Here is a 6,000-nt window from a genome sequence, read left to right as displayed (position 1 = left end):
GAAAATATTTTCTCGCACTAATTAAAATAAATTAAATGTGAATTTAATTTAAAACTACTTAATCCTAATCGTTAAGTCTAAACTTTAATTAATTCTAAATTAATTTCTACTCAATTATAATTTTTAAAATATTAATTTAATCTAATAGTAAGTATTTAATCAAATATTATAATAATATTTTTTAATTAGTATATTTTATATTTAAAAAAGTACCAAAACTGTATTGGTATACAATACCGAACCATACTATTCCGGTCCTAAACTGAAACTTCGATACAGTTCGAAATTTTAAACCATGTTATAATGACAAAATAAGAATTACCAACAACTAAGAACAATTAGGTGTGACTTCAATGAAAAAATGATTAGAAAAATAGATTTAGATGGCACGAACATCAAAGAAAATTTTGATTGACATAACAAAACTAATTGATTTGAAAATAACTAGTGATACAGCTACTAGTACTCAATGAAGACATAAGATACATGTACCTAGCCTTAAATAAGGCCACACACAGTTTGATGATGATGATAGTGGGGTTTATGCTTTGTTTTGACAATAACCAAATAGAAGTTGCAATTAACATTTCATCTATTAATAATTACAGAATTATCTGAAACAACTAAGATAAAATAACAAATTACCTAGTCACCTCTGAAACTTATAAACCCCACATAGCCCCTGCAGCACTTTCCTGAAGGCCTTGGAAGCGTTTGAACAAGAATGTACAAGAGTCACCTGAAAATTTTAACAAAATAAATAACAGTGTCAAAGTTTATTGTGAAACAATCATAAGCTTTATCCTTTTGCAAACAAGGGAAAGCAGCCAGTAAGAACCAAAAGTAAGCAAACAGTGGCAAAGACAATTGGAATCTACAAATCCAGGATCCAGAAGGAAAAAAAGAATGAATTTGTTACATTTAAACCATCAAATCAATATACAAAATTGAGTGGGAAAACTAATGAAATACAAGATTTGCATCTATAAAGTTAGGGGGAAAGGAGAAAATTGAGAATGGAGATCATAGAACTCGTGACAGAGTTCAATTGTCAGCAAACAAGAAATTCAAGAGACTATCATGTATAAATCATAAGACATGCTGATACAGTCGAAGGAATTCTTATGCATAATATCTGCAAAACTAGTAGAACGAAAATGGAAGCAAACTTGTTATACCCTGATTTAATTTTCTGCTGTTGGAGGTCATTTGATTAATTTGCAAAGATTGAGATTTAATTAAGGCAGAATTCATTAATTGGGGCTGCTTTGGAGTTGACTCAAATAATTAGGAATTATTTGAAATCTTATTGAGTGGGATTTTGGCTGAGCTACGATTCATGTTGAACTCAAATTAGGCCACTTCATAATAGACGTACGACTAAAATCCCTATAAGCATGGATCTTATGATGTTTATCATATGACTAAATCATTACCTATATGTTCTGCCATGAGGGGCCTTTACCACAGCGAGCACTTAGATAAACAAAGGGTGGGCTAGATGGTCATCTAAATGTGATCGATCATTTTACTAGCAATGTAGTCTTGCATAAAGCTCAATGGAGGGATAACATCAATATAGGAGAGCCACGTAGTTGGATAGATACAGCTTGATCATGATGATGATAGCTCAGTGGACTTGAACCGAAGTAATATGATCTAGTTAATGGGCTATGACACCCTTTCTATACATTTAGTTATGATTATTGTTGGAATATTATAACATAACTAGGGCTATTATTGTAATTATGTTGTATATTCTCCTCTATATAAGACAATAACTCTGTGGTGTCTAAGACACGGGTTTTTCTTTTTAAGATGGTATCAGAGCTAAAACCTTAATTTTCTGCGTCGTCGTTCCTCTCTCGCGCACGCACAGTGTCGTTCGCTAAAACCCTAATTTTCTTCCCCTTGTTCCAACGGAGCGTATCATTCACGTCTTCTCTGGTGAGTCCCTTGTCCCGCAGGTGGCCAACACCGTCCTCCCCACCGCTGCCCAACTCACCGAGAAGTACAACTAGGGCGTCTCTTACAACCAGGAAAACGCAGCATCACGACTTCCTCGTGATTTTCTGCTAGGGCACGGAACAGTGCCTCCCGCACCAATTCTTCCTTTCTCCTCCGAGAAGGGTTACACCTTCTCCTCCGACATTCTTCGCATGCAGACACGCCGTCGCTGTTCTGCAGCCGCCTTCATCGAGGATTGGCGACACCAACCCTCACGCCACCTTCTGTAGTTGCTCGCCCGTGAGGTTGTTCCAACTGCCGAATCAGGAGTACACCACTAACTTCTTCTGCTACCTCAGTCACATCCTGTTCACCGGAGACTCGGGTGCAACCACGACCCTCGTCTTCTCCGACACTGTTTTCTCCAGCAGTCAGAGCCTTTCTTCACAGTTCTTTCCAAACTAATCAATGGCTACATTCGGCGTCCCAAAGCCAGATACCTCAATCTTTACTAACCACAACACTGCACCCCTCTCTTCCGAGTAGTTGGATGTAAAACTTACGTCTCTTGGGCATCTCACATTGAGCTTTGGTTTGTTGGATAGGTTATGAGACACATCTCACTCAAACTGAAGATGTTCAAGTCGTTGATCGTCCTCTATGGAAGAAGGTTGACACTCAGTTGTGTTGTATTATTCGACCCACCATCCATCCATCTCTTAGGAATGTCTTCCGTACTCATAAAACCTGCAAAGCTGTTTGGACACAGGCTCAACAACTCTTTACAAACACCTCTCGGCGACTCTATCAAGTTTGTGAAGATCTCATGACTATCCTCAGTGCCCATCAGATTAAGGATTCAATGTCAACTTACCTAGGTTCGGTCTCTAGCCTTCTTTATGACTTCAATGAGCTGCTACCACTTGCGGCCAATCCTGTTGAAGAGCTTGAAAATCGAAAGAAATTTTTTATGTCCCTGGCTTTATATGGTCTACCCACATATTATTCTCATGTTCGTGATCAGATCCTGGGCAGCCCCACAGAAGCTACCATAGACAATACCTGGGCAACTCTCCTCCGTGTCCCGGCCAAGATCTTGATGATGCCTCATTCCGTTCCTATTGACTCGTCAGCTTTGGTCTCTGGATACAACAACAGACCTCTGCCTCGCAAGAGTGGCAAAGGTCATCCTTGGTGTGATCATTGTCACTAGGGATGGCAATGGGGCGGAGCGGGGGCGGGTTTGCCATTCCCATCCTCGCCCCATTCTCATTTTTTTGGATTCGAGGATTTCACGACCGAACCCATGGGGATCAAATCCCCATCCCCGCCCCCATCCCCGCCTCATTCCCAAATTTAATTTATATTATTATTATTATTTAATAATAATTATTAATGATAATATTAATATCAATATTAATAATAATATTATTAATAATATTTTCAAAAATTTTAATATTAATATTAACACTATTATTAATACTTTTTTAAAAAATCATATTATCATTTATTAATATTAATAATAATAATATTCGGGGCGGGTTCGGGGATGGGGATAGTATTCCCATACCCGCTCCGAACCCGCCCCATCCCCGAAAAATCGGAGATCCCCATCCCCATTTCGGGTTTTCCCCGTGGGGCCCCAAACCCGTGGGGAAAATTGCCATCCCTAATTGTCACCGCCCAAGCCACACGATTGATAAGTGCTGGGTTTGCATGGTTGACCTCCTCGTGCTGCTTAGATTGTTCAGAGTTTTGTTGCTTCTTCAGCTTCCACTTCAGTTAACACCAGATCCGACCCCACCACCTTCCTATAATGATTTTCTGAAATGGTTTGAGGATCGTCAGACTTCTAATTCCACTGCTACTGTTGCACACGTTGGTAATTCCTTTGCTGGCATATCTCGCTCTTCAGGTCCTTAGGTTCTTGATTCTGGGGCCATCGATCATATCACTGGTAATAAATCCCTATTTTCTCCTCTCACTACTTCTGGTTATTTATCAATTGTCACCATGGCCAATGGTTCCCAAACTTAGTCCAAGGGTATTAGTATTATTTATCCTTCTCCGTCTCTTTTCATTCATAATGTTCTTTATGTTCCCGGTGACAATTAGGGATGGCAATTTTCCCCGCGGGGCCCCAAACTCGTGGGGAAATTGCCATCCCTAATTGTCACCGCCCAAGCCACACGATTGATAAGTGCTGGGTCTGCATGGTTGACCTCCTCGTGCTGCTCAGATTGTTCAGAGTTTTGTTGCTTCTTCAGCTTCCACTTCAGTTAACACCAGATCCGACCCCACCACCTTTCTATAATGATTTTCTGAAATGGTTTGAGGATCGTCAGGCTTCTAATTCCATTGCTACTAATGCATACGTTGGTAATTCCTTTGTTGGCATATCTCGCTCTTCAGGTCCTTGGGTTCTTGATTCTGGGGTCATCGATCATATCACTGGTAATAAATCCCTATTTTCTTCTCTCACTACTTCTGGTTATTTATCAATTGTCACCATGGCCAATGGTTCCCAAACTTAGTCCAAGGGTATTAGTATTATTTATCCTTCTCCGTCTCTTTTCATTCATAATGTTCTTTATGTTCCCGGAGCTCCCTTTAATTTATTGTCAATAAGTCAACTTACTCGGTCTCTTGATTGTGTCATTTCTTTTACTAAAACGTCTGTTTCCTTACCGGACCGGAGTACATAGAGGATGATTGGCTTCAGATGTGAGTCTCATGGCCTTTATCGGCTTCAACAACCCTCTCTTGTTGGTTCGGCGACGACATGCCCACTTCTTATTCATGCTCAGTTGGGACATCCAGGTCTTGATAAGTTGAAACAATTACATCATAGTCTTTCTCACTTAGAGTGTTTGTCTTGTGAGTCGTGTCGGTTAGGTAAGCATGTTCGTAGTTCTTTTACTCCTCGCACTGAGTCGGGCTACGACCCCCTTTGCTTTGATTCATTTTGATGTTTGGGGTATGAGTCGTGTTTCTTCTACATTGGGATCACGATATTTTGTTACTTTTATAGACGATTCTTCCTGTTGTACATGGTTATATCTGATGAAGGAACGTTCAGAATTATTTTATATTTTTCAATCTTTTTTTCATGAAATCAAAACTCAGTTTGGTATTTCTCTTAGAACTTTGCAAAGTGATAATGCACGCGAGTATCTTTCTACTCAGTTTTGTTCCTTCTTGGCATTGTTAGTTAGAGCCCTAGAGCCAATCATATGATGATTGTTGTATGGACTCATTGTATCATATTCTTATGTATATAAAGACATTTGTTTTTGGTTATTATACTTACTTGTATTGGTGCCAAATAACTAAGTATAATAGCGTCCTTGAGTAGAAGGTTCTTATCTATATCAATCGATTGGTTGAATCGATAGTGAGATGGTATAGAGAACACTACTCTTAATCATTCCTAGTCAAGTATTAACATTCAGGGACAATGTTAATGCGACGAGACTAGCATGTAAGTCAACTCGATGATTTGATCTCACAAGTCATGAATATGGAGATATTAAGTAATCACAATTTAATTAATTGCTTGTGTGTGTATGTGATGCATGCTAGAATAGAGTAATTAATTAGTGGCATCACGATTAGATTATATCTAAATCGCGTATATGATGCACCATGATTAGATTAGATCTAAATCGAGTATATGATACACATCAACGATTAGATTAGATCTAAATCGCGTCAACTCGAAATGCCTACCATGCCGTGATACCCATCACTACCTCGATCACATGTTGTTGTTGAATTTGCCAAAGCAAAGCAACGCATATTATCTTGGTGGGTTCGGAGGGACAATCTTGGTCCCGCCTATCAACACATGGGTGAGTACAAACTCAATTAGATTGAGTAAAACTAGTTAAACTCAATTGGATCGGGTTTAACTATAGACATTTTCCAATGGTTGGTAGATAGGTCAAAATCACGTTTATATTAACTCTTGGGCGATTTAGCCAAAGCTAACTCAAGTTTTAATATACATGCGGATCTTGATCATATAAACAAGAGTTGCATAGAGATGTAATT

At 38.9% G+C, this 6,000-nt stretch overlaps 1 pseudogene; it reads right to left on the bottom strand.

Moving 5' to 3' along the window:
• Positions 1-649: 649 nt before the first annotated feature.
• Positions 650-6,000, bottom strand: part of LOC121999492 — a 51,469-nt pseudogene continuing 46,118 nt past the window's right edge.

This window comes from Zingiber officinale, chromosome 7A, assembly GCF_018446385.1.
Source record: "Zingiber officinale cultivar Zhangliang chromosome 7A, Zo_v1.1, whole genome shotgun sequence".
Taxonomy (NCBI): domain Eukaryota; kingdom Viridiplantae; phylum Streptophyta; class Magnoliopsida; order Zingiberales; family Zingiberaceae; genus Zingiber; species Zingiber officinale.
This window is presented reverse-complemented; position numbering and strand designations above follow the sequence as displayed.